This window comes from Trichomycterus rosablanca, chromosome 17 (assembly GCF_030014385.1).
Source record: "Trichomycterus rosablanca isolate fTriRos1 chromosome 17, fTriRos1.hap1, whole genome shotgun sequence".
Taxonomy (NCBI): Eukaryota; Metazoa; Chordata; class Actinopteri; order Siluriformes; family Trichomycteridae; genus Trichomycterus; species Trichomycterus rosablanca.
Window position 1 is genome coordinate 14,046,597 of NC_086004.1, and position 15,222 is coordinate 14,061,818.

The window sequence follows — 15,222 nt, forward strand, 5'->3', positions numbered from 1 at the left end:
AGTTCCAGTGAAAGGAACTCTTAATGCTTCAATCAAGAGATTTTGGACAATTTCATGCTCCCAACTTTGTGGGAACAGATTGGGGATGGCCCCTTCCTGTTCCAACATGACTGCGCACCAGTTCACAAAGAAGGTCCATAAAGACATGGATGAGCGAGTTTGGTGTGGAAGAACTTGCCAGTCAGAACACCTTTGGGATGAATTAGAGCGGAGACTGAGAGCCAGGTCTTCTCGTCCAACATCAGTGTCTGACCTCATAAATGTGCTTCTGGAAGAATGGTCAAAAATTCCCATAAACACACTCCTAAACCTTGTGGAAAGCCTTCCTAGAGGAGTTGAAGCTGTTATAGCTGCAAAGGGTGGGTCGACATCAAATTAAACCTTATTGATTAAGAATGGGACGTCACTCAAGTTCATATGTGTGTAAAGGCGGACGAGCGAATACTTTTGGCAATATGGTGTGTATATATATATATACTGTATATATATATATATATATATATATCACCATCACCTATTGCCCACCATTCTTCATTTTTGAAGTGTGTCTAGGGATTTGTGCCCATTTAATAATAATAATAAAAAAGCTACATTTGTGAGGTCAGGCACATTCCAAATTAATCCTAAAGATGTTTAATAAGGTTGAGGTGAGAGTCACTGGACTTTCTCCACACTGAACTGGTCAAACCATATGGAACTTGCTTTTTTCACAGGGGCACAGTCATGCCAAAAATAAAGGTGGTTCCTTAACTCAGGGGTTTTCAACCTTTTTGGGCATGCGCCCCCCTTCGTGTGCCAACCACAAACTTGACCCCCCCCACACTCGAATTTGGGCCTCACCTCCCCCTCCCCACCGTTGTCAACCATCGCACAGAAATCATTGCGAAAGCTCTTGACAACCTAAAATAACATAATTAACGTTGTGCATCATACATACGATATTACCATATAGAAACACTTTGTAGTTCTACAATTACTGACTGTAGTCCAGTAAGTGGACACGGTATTTAAAAACTCCAGCTCCTCATACCAGCACAATATACACTAACACCACCATGTCAGTGTCACTGCAGTGCTGAGAATCATCCACCATCTGAATAATACCTGCTCTGTGGTGGTCCTGTGGGGGTCCTGACCATTGAAGAACAGGGTGAAAGCAGGCTATAACAGAATGTAGAGAAACAGATGGACTACAGTCAGTAAACAGCATAAACATACAGAATACTGTGGTCATAGTGGTCTGTGGACTCCAAACATGTTCACTTGCTTAATGATGAGCTTGAGTAGTGTTTCTTACACAGTTTTGCTGATTGAAAATATTACTTCAAAAAGATAATACAGCCCGATCCCATCTGAGCCGATTCTATGAGCACATTATATAAATTTGTGGTTCACTTTGGTAAATCGTAAGCGGTTCTTGCTTTTGATGTAGATATGAACAGAAATTGTTACGTCACAGAGCCAAACAGAGGCAAAAGTACATCAGTTACTAAGTTTGTTAGTTCAGGATAATCTGCTCTGACTGACAGAAAACTTTTAGCTCCGCAGGCAAAACGAGTCTGACTCGGTTACCGCTCTGTGGTAATAACCAGTTTAATTAAGCCTGAGCTTTTTAAGGTAAGCGAGTCACACAGAATGTCCTGTAGTAACGGGTGTTTATTTAAAACCACGACATTCATTAATAACAGTAAACACGGAGAGCTGTCTGAGAAAAGAAACTTATCACTTATATCGATACTGTGAACAGAGCATCTCTCTTAAAGACACACACACGGCCTATACCAGCAGTTGTCATCGGTTTATCTTCACTGTTCGCCGTATTTTTAAGGTTTTTTTCAGACTGAACTGGATAACATTAAACGTGTGTGTGTGCGTGGTCAGTTAGACTAATCAAATATGTCTCCCGTGGGTGAAAAATGAATTGTTTTGTTTTAGAAGTAAAAAAATTTCGTATTGCCACGCCCCCTGGTCAGGCACTCGCGCCCCCCCAGACAGGTCCTCGGGCGCGCCCCACAGGTTGAAAACCCCTGCCTTAACTGGTGCTACAAAGTTGTAAGCACATTTATTTTGTATAATATACTAGTTAGATGTGGCTGAAACACGTAAAATTAATAGTATGTGGGGTGTCGACTTGGAAGACTAATTGCAAAGGGTTATATCACTGATAATAAATAGCATGTCTTGAGGGGAAATCTAATCAGATATTTCATAATATTTATGCTTAGTAATATTTATAGCAGGTAATGCTGTATACTGATATGCTGGAGTGAATGCAAATTTTTATGTTGCTGAAATGTATCACATATTTCCAAGGTGTTTGTCTTTTTAGAAAAATTACCGCCGTCTTTGTGAGATATTGCCATTAGTGTGCATATGAGGCACTTATGATGATTTATGATTTGTAATGAATGGCTGGTAGTTAGTCTAAAATTGACTATTAATTATAGCAAGTTTGCATTATTATTCAAATTCATGTTCTCTAATAAGCTAATAAATAATTCCTCTAATGAAGCTGCATTTTTGTTCAAGGCTCCTAACACAGATTTCATCATGAGCAAATAATTTGAGAGCATAATGCTGTCACACTTTGTTAGCTCAGCACGGAAGTGGAGTTGACAGGACCCTAGGCAGAGTGGCGTTGGGCCTTTTTTTAGCCGAGCTTTAACGTTAGAGCGTCGGGTTCTCGGCCAGCTCTTGTTAAGCATGACTGGCATGCTTGTGCTCGGCTGTATTGAGCCATATTGATGTTTTCCCAGCCTATGCCAAAGCTAGCAGACGATGCTGACTGTGCCAAGGCAGTAGGTGGAGACAGATGCTACCTGTCTTGCCTGTCCTTTTCATCCAGATTGCTCCAGTAATAAAGCAGTAATGATAAAGTGTATAAAACGCTAGTGCAGCAGTTTGGGAAATAATTTAGATTTAACGCTCAGCAGCTTCATTTTTCTTTGATCTTGTATAGTATTCAGTGATTACATTTACATTTGTGGCATTTAGCAGACACTTTTATCCAAAGCAACTTACAATTATATATACAGTATATATATATATATATATATATATATATATATATATATATATATATATATATATATGCATTTTCTCCACATTTTCCTCCCGATTTAGCATACTCAATTTGTCTTCCGCTGCTGAGGGATACCCGATTGCATCCGAGGAGAGCACGCCTCTTCCGACACGTGTACAGCCTTCCTCTTCTCGCTCCTGCATTCTGCACAGGTGTCTCAATCAGGGTCCTTACACGGCATATGAAGATTCCACCCCACACATAGTCCGGCCCCCACCCTGCAGATACGGTGGCCTATTAGTATCTTGCTGCAGGCACTGCCAATAGTGCCCGCCAGATGGTGCCCAGCTGATCGATGGCAACGCCGAGTTTCGAACAGAGGAGTTCAGAATCTCGGCGTTGAGCAACTTACAATTATGACTAAATACAGTTTTAGCCATTGAGAGTTAAGGATCTTTCTCAAGGGCCCAACAATGGAACTACTTGAACCAGCGACCTGATTACTAGTCCAGTACCTAAATCACTGAGCTATCACTGTCCCCATGATGGATAATTCTAGCAGGATTAACCCCCCTCCTCCTACCCCAATTTTGCTAAATATGGACACAATAATACTATATGTCGAGTTTGTTTGCCTTATTCTAACATTCTAGGAGTGTCAGAACCACAAATACAGAACACGTATGGCATTATGTGTCCCACCAATGGCTAGGTTTACGTATCAGTGCACCCTTGGTGCCAGTTCCAAGCCCAGATAAGTAGGAAGTAAGAGTAGGCAGTAGGTGAAGACAGATGCTACCTGTCTTGTCTGTTCTTTTTTTTATCCAGATTGCTCCCAATAATAAAGCAGTAAAAATAAAGAGTATAAAACTTGAGTGCAGCCAATAATAATAAAGGAGCTGTCTAGTTCGGTGTTCAAACAATGTATTTGGTTGGTATTTAAATGAATTAAATGCAAATGTTTGAGTGATGCTGACACATGAACTTTATGAATAGTTTCTCTAAATAGCAAATCATTCAGTGTTTTTTCTGTGAAGATATAGAGGTAAACATCCAGCCTGTGTTTAGCACATTCATTCATTCATTCATTCATTCATTTACATCTAAAAGCAATTTTATTAGGCCGTCTGGGCGGCTCAGTGGGCAGCACTGGCACCTCACAGCAAGAAGGTCCTGGGTTCGATTCCCAGGTAGATTGGTCCTGGTCCTTTCTGTGTGGAGTTTGCATTTTCTCCCCGTGTCTGTGTGGGTTTCCTCCCACAGTCCAAAGACATGCAAGTTAAACTTGTGAACTGATAAATCTTGTGCAAGCAGTAATTACCTGTCCTGTCATGAATGTAACCAAAGTGTGTAAAACATGATGTTAAAATTCTTATAAATAAATAAAAATATTAGGCCATCTACTTACACTGTAATGTTTTTAAATTGACTTTAAAAGTGAAGCAGACGTCTGAAGAAACTAAAGTAGTAGGTGTAATTAGTTCGGTAGAAATGGTGTAGTTACACACTGTGCAGCACACAGCTTGTGGGTTAAGATCACCTTATAACATGACTGTTACTTGTGAAGCTGTATCTTGTGGATAAGAAATATTTCAAAAATTAAAGGAAATATTATCTTTTGTCTTTCATTAAGTTCACACTATGCAACTTTTACCGTGGTCATATCTCTGTATACAAGTTCACGCTACACAACTTGCAATCGAGAGTCTAAATTGTTGTCACTAGTAGGGGTGGGTTTATAAAATCGATTTTTCGATTCGAATCGATCTTTATTTGAACGATCCGATATCGATTCATATAAACGCGAGATCGATCTTTTAAATACGCCCCTTTTTACGGTGCACACCGAAATCTGTTACCCCCTTTAATTTCGCGTGACCAGCCAGTGTTTTTTCATGCAACGAGTTATGACCACTACACAACTTTTTGCACTGATTTTCGCTCGCCGACGGGTTAGATTCGGGAGGAACTCGGTGTTCACTCTGCAATCAAAACTCGGCTCTCAATCAATGTGAGAAACAGCGAGGGGAAACACAGGGGAGAGGTTGGAAACAGGTGGTACAGGGGGATAATATAGTTTCTATCAGAATACATCAGCACACGCGAGTTTTACAGTATTTCTGACCTGATCGTTCTCTACAAAATATTTATTAACCTCCAACTCACTACAGAACAAGCCATGCTGCTCGTGTTGCCAAATCCACTCAGATTCATTTATTTCATCAGTGCACAAACTTTGATCTCTCGCTACTTGTTGATGTGCATTTTTGGACGTGGTATCATTAAACCTTTCATCACTTCTCACGTGTGTTTTCGTGACAAAACGTAGTTTTGGAGACCAGAGAAGCTCGCCTGTGATTCCCTCTGGTGATGGATGGTGTAGTGTAAAACCCCCCATCACCGATCAGTCGTGTAGTGTGAACATTACAGCGACCAGGTGTTAATCAGTGTCGTGTAGTGTAAACTTGGCATAAGCTGTTCAACAGCCAGGTGTATGTTTACATTACATTTACAATGTTGTAGCGTGTCAGACATATAAAATAATAATAAAAAATGAATGTTACTGTTTTCTGTTTTGGATTAATTATTTATGTAAACAAAATACACAAATATTTTTAATAATGAGTGTTCTTTGTACAATTATCACATTCGTTCTCTGAACATCTGTACATATTTAAACAAAACCTGTTAATGTAACTCAAATATGCCTAACTGTGTTGAATCGAAATTGAATCGAAAATCGAAGATCGAATCGAATCGGGACCTTGTGAATCGGAATCGAATCGATCCAGGAAATTAGTGGCGATACCCAGCCCTAGTCACTAGGAGGAATCACAGCAGGGATCGTCTGTTCTTGGTATTGTTGATATTAAAGTTTGGCATGGATGATAAGGTCACAAATACTGTAAAACTTGTGTGTATGCCAGTATGTTCTGATTGAAACTATACATTTTTCTGTAGCCATGCTTGTTAACATTTACAACTTTTGTCCCGGGGCGGCACGGTGGCTAAGTGGGTAGCACTGTCGTCTCACAGCAAGAAGGTGGGTTCAATCCCCTGGTTGGGCGGTCCGGGTCCTGTCTGTGTGGAGTTTGCATGTTCTCCCCGTGTCTGCATTGGTTTCCTCCGGGCGCTCCGGTTTCATCCCACAGTCCAAAGACATGCAAGTGAGGTGAATTGGAGACACTAAATTGTCCATGACTGTGTTCGATATAACCTTGTGAACTGATGAATCTTGTGTAATGAGTAATTACCGTTCCTGTCATGAATGTAACCAAAGTGTAAAACATGACGTTAAAATCCTAATAAACAAGTAAATAAATAGTTATGCACTATACAGCACACAGCTTGTGGGTTAAGATATCACCTCATAACATCACTGTTACTTGTGAGGCTGTGTCTTGTAGATAAGATATATAAAACAAATAAAAGTAAAAATCATCTATTAAGTCTGTTTCGTTCACATTACGCGACTTTCAGAGTGTTCAGATCACTGTACAGTTCACACTACACAACTTGATCTCTTGTAATCGGGAGTCTTTTAAGTCTATGTGGATTTCACACTACACGATTGATCAGCAATAGAGGGTCACACACTACACAATCTACCACCAGGAGGAATCTCAGACGAGTCTGTCTGACTACATTTTGTCACAAAAACATGTGAGAAGTGACGAAGGGTTTAAAGATATCATGTGTGATATCTTTTATTTCTTTTATATCATATTTTTTTTTCCTTCCAAAAAAGGTCATCAGTAAGAAGTGAGAGATCCAAGTTGTTTGTATGTTGATACATAGCAAGAAAGCAAGAAGGAAAAAGAAACAAATCTGGGTGAATTGAGGTCTGTAGTATGGTTTGGCGTGGACGATAAGATCACAGATACTGTAAAGCTTGTGTGTACGCCAATGAGTTCTGATAGAAAATATCACAATATAACACTTTTGCTGTAGCCATGCTTGTTAACATTTACACCTTCTCCCCAGGGTTTCCCCTCTCTTCGTATATTGCGCTCTCATTAGCTGTAGCTCGACACCGCACTGACTGCCAATCACAACCTGATCGCAACACTTTTTACACTACAGGATTTTGAGTCGCCGAGAGGTCCAGATATTTAGCATGCCAGATGTTTCTCTTGAGCTTCTCGTGTCGAATCGTTGAACAGTTCACATATAGCGACCGAGAGCCGATTTTCAAACCCTGAGCGACTGCCAGTTTGCCTCCGAGCTGGTTCATCTGTCGGCGACGTCTTGGGAGCAAAATCAGGGCAAGAATCATGTAGTGTGAACTAGACATTAAGCAGACTGTTTGTGTGTGTCTGAGAGAGAGAGGGAAACCTGCTTTGTTCTTCACCTTTTTTTTAAGATGAAGGTTGATTAGTGTTTTTAGTTGCCTTGGACGTGATAGGTCTGTACTTATTTTAAGCTTTTTTATAACTAACATTTGCAACGCGTTTTCAAAGATGGAAAATTACATTTGATGATGGTTTGCAACACAGCTGTGAACCTTATAACAAGGGCCCTGCTAAAGTCACAGGAAAATGTGCCTAATATCATAGACCTCACAGATTTTTAAAGAAAAGAGCCACATGTCATGGCAACCATTAAATTACACTCATAAATTAAATGATAGAATGGAATAGTATGGAAGGTACAATACACAGCACAGCCCACCTTAATAGTTGAAACTGAGTACCTGAGTTGTTTTTAGCTGGTTAACATTTTGACAAACCAATTGCTAACTGAATTGCTGTAGGATTGCTAGGACCGCCTCGTAGTGCTAATTAACCACTAAACGTGAGAAACTTAAATTAGAGTCCAATGATTATGTATGTGGGTGTGGGTGTCCCATCATCTGGAAACAGAAGTCGAAAGACATTGTATAAACATACACTATATTGCCAAAAGTATTCACTCATCTGCCTTCACACGCACATGAACGTGCGTGACATCCATAGGGTTTAATATGATGTCGGCCCACCCTTTGCAGCTATAACAGCTTCAACTCTTCTGGGAAGGCTTTCCACAAGGTTTGGGAGTTTAAGGTCAAGGTGTTTATGGGAATTTTTGACCATTCTTCCAGAAGCGCATTTGTGAGGTCAGATACTGATGTTGACCAAAAAGGCCTGGCTTGCAGTCTCCGCTCTAATTCATCCCAAATGTGTTCTATCAGGTTGGGGTCAGGACTCTGTGCAGGCCAGTCAAGTTCTTCCACACCAAACTCTGATCAGCATTATTCCTCGACTCTGTACAGACACCATCAACCAGCCAGCAGAGGTGGTAATTTGCTCAGTTATGAGGAGTCCCTATCAGGCTTGTTCTACCCTATGAACAACAGCCAGTCGCTGTTCATGTAGCCGCCTAGCCCAGCTTGATGGCATGATGTATTCGAAAGCCCAGCTCTGGTGTGCTAGCGTGTTTTACCGCTGCGCCACCTGAGCGGCTATGAATTTTTATTGACCAAGATTACGTGCAAGTGCTTTGCCTTTTTTACATGTTATGACTGTTGACAGTTATTACGCAGCGTGTTGCACCAACATCAGTGACCGTCAAATTATGTGTCCTCATTGGGCATTTTTTGTGATTTCTATCCATGTGCACGAGCATTTTATGCATATTTTGTGTGGTCACACACATCAGGTTATGTGGCTGCACCGTTTCTAAGCTTATCTTGTATTTCTCGTGAGGCTCATTTTGCAAGTAATGGGTTGTTTTTTCCAGCGGGCCACTGATGATTCATTACTGCTGTTTCTTGCTTTTAGTCGTAAATGTCAGAAAGCTGGTTAAACAATGTTACTGTGGTGACACTAGGACGCCTATCAGGCACTTGCGTCACAGGTTCTTTAGTTCTAGACTAGCAAGATTATGGGCCCAGAACGGCACCGGTTTTCTGGCTAAGAACCTGTGATTTTTATATGCACTGCAAGTCTGGAGGCTTTAGGGCGCATTCACATGAGAAGCGACAAGATGGCTTTTGCACTGGCTGTGTTGTTTCCTATGGAGTGTGGCGGTGCTGCTTATGCCTAGTTCACACCACACGATTTTTGCCCTGATTTTCGCTCGCCGACTGGTCGCCGCTAGATGTGGCAGCTCGGGAGCAACTCGGCGTTCGTTCGGCGATGGAAACTCGGCTCTCAATTGCTATGTGTGGACTACTCAACAACTCGATCCGAGCGACTGAGGAGAGATATCTAGCATGTTGAATATCTGGATCAGTTGGTTGCAACTGGCAATAAGTGTGGTGAGGGGGATAATATAGTTTCTATCAGAATACATCAGCACACACACAAGCTTTACAGTATTTGTAAACTTATTGTCCACGCCAAACCGTAATACCAACAATGCATTACAAAAATATATTTATTAATCCCCAACTCAGAACTACAGAACAAAACAATCCTTGCTGGTCACGTTGCCAAATCCACTCGGATTCATTTATTTTTCTCTTTGATTTTTTTAACTTTGATCGCTCGCTACTTGTTGACGTGCATTTTTGGACGTGGTATCATTAAACTCCTCTTCACTTCTCGTGTTTGTTTTCGTGACAAAACGTAGTTTGGGAGACCAGAGAAGCTCGTCTGCGGTTCCGGTTGGTGATAGATGGTGTAGTGTGAAACCCCCTATCGCCGATCAGTCGTGTAGTGTGAAAGCCACACCGACTTGAAAGACTCCCGATTACAAGAGATCCAGTCGTGTCGTGTGAACTGTACAGCGACCTGACGACTTGGAAAGTCGTGTAGTGTGAACTTGGCATTAGCTTGTCGCTGCGCATCCCTAAGCGGTGTACTGCACCGCACACTTTTGCCGCGTTGGCCTTGTGATTTTTGCACTTGCTGCAGCGCTCAAAGTTCACTTGATTGAACTTTGAAAATGCACATCCGACTAGCACCAGACGACAGATGTGATAAAATGCACTGTACCTCATTCCCTCAAAAACCAAGTTCCCTCACGACCCTTCCTGCCAGAAAAATATCCTTTGAGCAGTCAAGGCTTAAAAATCCCACTAGCTAATCATTGTGACCTCCTGGATGAGTAGTTGATGTGTTCTTGATGAAATTTTGGGAACCCTTTCCCAGACTGGAAAGGGTTACAAATGTGCATTGCTTGTCTTTACATCTCTTATTAGTTTCATTTTTTGCATAAATGTACAGTTTTTGTCCAGCTTTATTTTTTCTGAACTCTGTGTAGGAAGTATCTATTTTCAGTTCCTCATCTTAGTTAACAAGATAGCTTTTATCCTCAACTCAGATTCGAACTCACAGTTAGGCTGGAATTATCTTACACTTGTTAGGAGCAAAGTCATGGATTTCACCATTCAGAAATGTTCAAATTTAAAATGCATATATATACAGTGTATCACAAAAGTGAGTACACCCCTCACATTTCTGCAGATATTTAAGTATATCTTTTCATGGGACAACACTGACAAAATGACACTTTGACACAATGAAAAGTAGTCTGTGTGCAGCTTATATAACAGTGTAAATTTATTCTTCCCTCAAAATAACTCAATATACAGCCATTAATGTCTAAACCACCGGCAACAAAAGTGAGTACACCCCTTAGTGAAAGTTCCTGAAGTGTCAATATTTTGTGTGGCCACCATTATTTCCCAGAACTGCCTTAACTCTCCTGGGCATGGAGTTTACCAGAGCTTCACAGGTTGCCACTGGAATGCTTTTCCACTCCTCCATGACGACATCACGGAGCTGGCGGATATTCGAGACTTTGCGCTCCTCCACCTTCCGCTTGAGGATGCCCCAAAGATGTTCTATTGGGTTTAGGTCTGGAGACATGCTTGGCCAGTCCATCACCTTTACCCTCAGCCTCTTCAATAAAGCAGTGGTCGTCTTAGAGGTGTGTTTGGGGTCATTATCATGCTGGAACACTGCCCTGCGACCCAGTTTCCGGAGGGAGGGGATCATGCTCTGCTTCAGTATTTCACAGTACATATCGGAGTTCATGTGTCCCTCAATGAAATGTAACTCCCCAACACCTGCTGCACTCATGCAGCCCCAGACCATGGCATTCCCACCACCATGCTTGACTGTAGGCATGACACACTTATCTTTGTACTCCTCACCTGATTGCCGCCACACATGCTTGAGACCATCTGAACCAAATAAATTAATCTTGGTCTCATCAGACCATAGGACATGGTTCCAGTAATCCATGTCCTTTGTTGACATGTCTTCAGCAAACTGTTTGCGGGCTTTTTTGTGTAGAGACTTCAGAAGAGGCTTCCTTCTGGGGTGATAGCCATGCAGACCAATTTGATGTAGTGTGCGGCGTATGGTCTGAGCACTGACAGGCTGACCCCCCACCTTTTCAATCTCTGCAGCAATGCTGACAGCACTCTTGCGCCTATCTTTCAAAGACAGCAGTTGGATGTGACGCTGAGCACGTGCACTCAGCTTCTTTGGACAACCAACGCGAGGTCTGTTTTGAGTGGACCCTGCTCTTTTAAAACGCTGGATGATCTTGGCCACTGTGCTGCAGCTCAGTTTCAGGGTGTTGGCAATCTTCTTGTAGCCTTGGCCATCTTCATGTAGCACAACAATTCGTCTTTTAAGATCCTCAGAGAGTTTTTTGCCATGAGGTGCCATGTTGGAACTTTCAGTGACCAGTATGAGAGAGTTTGAGAGCTGTACTACTAAATTGAACACACCTGCTCCCTATGCACACCTGAGACCTAGTAACACTAACAAATCACATGACATTTTGGAGGGAAAATGACAAGCAGTGCTCAATTTGGACATTTAGGGGTGTAGTCTCTTAGGGGTGTACTCACTTTTGTTGCCGGCTGTTTAGACATTAATGGCTGTATATTGAGTTATTTTGAGGTAAGAATAAATTTACACTGTTATATAAGCTGCACACAGACTACTTTTCATTGTGTCAAAGTGTCATTTTGTCAGTGTTGTCCCATGAAAAGATATACTTAAATATCTGCAGAAATGTGAGGGGTGTACTCACTTTTGTGATACACTGTATGTAGAACTATAAGAACAGTTCTACAATTTCTGACTGTAGTCCATCTGTTTCTCTGCATGTTTGTTTGCCCCCTTTCATGCTGTTCTTCAATGGTCAGGACCCCCACAGGACCATTACAGAGCAGGTATTATTTAGGTGGTGAATCATTCTCAGCACTGCAGTGACACTGACATGGTGGTGGTGTGTTAGTGTGTTGTGCTGGTATGAGTGGATCAGATACAGCAGTGCTGCTGGAGTTTTTATATACCGTGTCCACTCACTGTCCATTCTATTAGACACTCCTACCTAGTTGTTGCACCTTGTAGATGTAAAGTCAGAGACGATCGTTCATCTATTGCTGCTGTTTGAGTTGGTCATCTTCTAGACCTTCATCAGTGGTCACAGGATGCTGCTCACAGGGCTCTGTTATCTGGGTATTATTGGTTGGTGGACTATTCTCAGTCCAGCAGTGACAGTGAAGTGTTTAAAAACTCCATCAGTATTGCTGTGTCTTATCCACTCATACCAGCACAACACACACTAACACACCACCACCATGACAGTGTCACTGCAGTGCTGGGAATGATCCACCACCCAAATAATACCTGCTCTGTGGGGGTCCTGTGGGGGTCCTGACCATTGAAGAACAGCATGAAAGGGGCTAACAAACATGCAGAGATACAGATGGACTACAGTCAGTAATTGTAGAACTACAAAGTGCTTCTATATGGTAAGTGGAGCTGATAAAATGGACAGTGAGTGTAGAAACAAGGAGGTGGTTTTAATGTTATGGCTGATCGGTGTTTATATAGGTATGGACTCCACTAGACCCCTGCAGGTGTGCTGTGGTATCTGGCACCAAGATGTTAGCAGCAGATCCTTTATCACCTGTAAGTTTTGAGGTGGGGCCTCCATGGATCAGACTTGTTTGTCCAGCACATCCCACAGATGCTTGATTGGATTGAGATCTGGGGAATTTGGAGGCCAAGTCAACACCTCAAACTCGTTGTTGTGCTCCTTAAACTATTCCTGAACCATTTTTGCTTTGTGGCAGGGCGCATTATCCTGCTGAAAGTGACCACAGCCATCAGGGAATACCGTTTCCATGAAAGGGTGTACATGGTCTGCAACAATGCTTAGGTAGGTGGTATGTGTCAAAGTAACATCCACATGGATGGCAGGACCCAAGGTTTCCCAGCAGAACATTGCCCAAAGGATCACACTGCCTCTGCCTGCTTGCCTTCTTCCCATAGTGCATCCTGGTGCCATGTGTTCCCCAGGTAAGCATCGCACACACACCCGGCCATCCACGTGATGTAAAAGAAAACATGATTCATCAGACCAGGCCACCTTCTTCCATTGCTCTGTGGTCCAGTTCCGATGCTATTGTTGGCACTTTCGGCTGTGGACAGGGGTCAGCATGGGCACCCTGACTGGTCTGCAGCTATGCAGCCACATACACAACAAACTGCGATGCACTGTGTATTCTGACACCTTTCTATCAGAACCAGCATTAACTTCTTCAGCAATTTGAGCTACTGTAGCTCGTCTGTTGGATCGGACCACACGGGCCAGCCTTGCCCTGTCGCAGGTTTACCACTGTTCCTTCCTTGGACCACTTTTGACAGATATTGACCACTGCAGACCGGGAACACCCCACAAGAGCAGTTTGGAGATGCTCTGACCCAGTCGTCAAACTCGCTCCACTCCTTACACTTCCTCATTTTTCCTGCTTTTAACACATCAACTTCGAGGATAAAATGTTCACTTGCTGCCTAACATATCCCACCCACTAACAGGTGCCATGATGTAGAGATAATCAGTGTTATTCACTTCACCTGTCAGTGGTTGTAATGTTATGCCTGTTTGGTATATATATATATATATATATATATATATATATATATAGGGGTTGGACAAAATAACTGAAACACCTGTCATTTTAGTGTGGGAGGTTTCATGGCTAAATTGGACCAGTCTGGTGGCCAATCTTCCTTAATTGCACATTGCACCAGTAAGAGCAGAGTGTGAAAATTCAATTAGCAGGGTAAGAGCACAGTTTTGCTCAAAATATTGCAATGCACACAACATTATGGGTGACATACCAGAGTTCAAAAGAGGACAAATTGTTGGTGCACGTCTTGCTGGCGCATCTGTGACCAAGACAGCAAGTCTTTGTGATGTATCAAGAGCCACGGTATCCAGGGTAATGTCAGCATACCACCAAGAAGGACAAACCACATCCAACAGGATTAACTGTGGACGCAAGAGGAAGCTGTCTGAAAGGGATGTTCGGGTGCTAACCCGGATTGTATCCAAAAAACATAAAACCACGGCTGCCCAAATCACGGCAGAATTAAATGTGCACCTCGACTCTCCTGTTTCCACCAGAACTGTCCGTCGGGAGCTCCACAGGGTCAATATACACGGCCGGGCTGCTATAGCCAAACCTTTGGTCACTCGTGCCAATGCCAAACGTCGGTTTCAATGGTGCAAGGAGCGCAAATCTTGGGCTGTGGACAATGTGAAACATGTATTGTTCTCTGATGAGTCCACCTTTACTGTTTTCCCCACATCCGGGAGAGTTACGGTGTGGAGAAGCCCCAAAGAAGCGTACCACCCAGACTGTTGCATGCCCAGAGTGAAGCATGGGGGTGGATCAGTGATGGTTTGGGCTGCCATATCATGGCATTCCCTTGGCCCAATACTTGTGCTAGATGGGCGCGTCACTGCCAAGGACTACCGAACCATTCTGGAGGACCATGTGCATCCAATGGTTCAAACATTGTATCCTGAAGGCGGTGCCGTGTATCAGGATGACAATGCACCAATACACACAGCAAGACTGGTGAAAGATTGGTTTGATGAACATGAAAGTGAAGTTGAACATCTCCCATGGCCTGCACAGTCACCAGATCTAAATATTATTGAGCCACTTTGGGGTGTTTTGGAGAAGCGAGTCAGGAAACGTTTTCCTCCACCAGCATCACGTAGTGACCTGGCCACTATCCTGCAAGAAGAATGGCTTAAAATCCCTCTGACCACTGTGTAGGACTTGTATATGTCATTTCCAAGACGAATTGACGCTGTATTGGCCGCAAAAGGAGGCCCTACACCATACTAATAAATTATTGTGGTCTAAAACCAGGTGTTTCAGTTATTTTATCCAACCCCTGTGTATATATATATACAGTGTATCACAAAAGTGAGTACACCCCTCACATTTCTGC

The 15,222-nt window shown here is 42.6% G+C and overlaps 1 protein-coding gene across 1 annotated transcript in view; it reads left to right on the plus strand.

Annotated features, from left to right (window-relative positions):
* dennd1b (DENN/MADD domain containing 1B) overlaps positions 1 to 15,222 on the plus strand; it is a 270,151-nt gene that overhangs the window by 26,518 nt on the left and 228,411 nt on the right. The window lies entirely within an intron of this gene.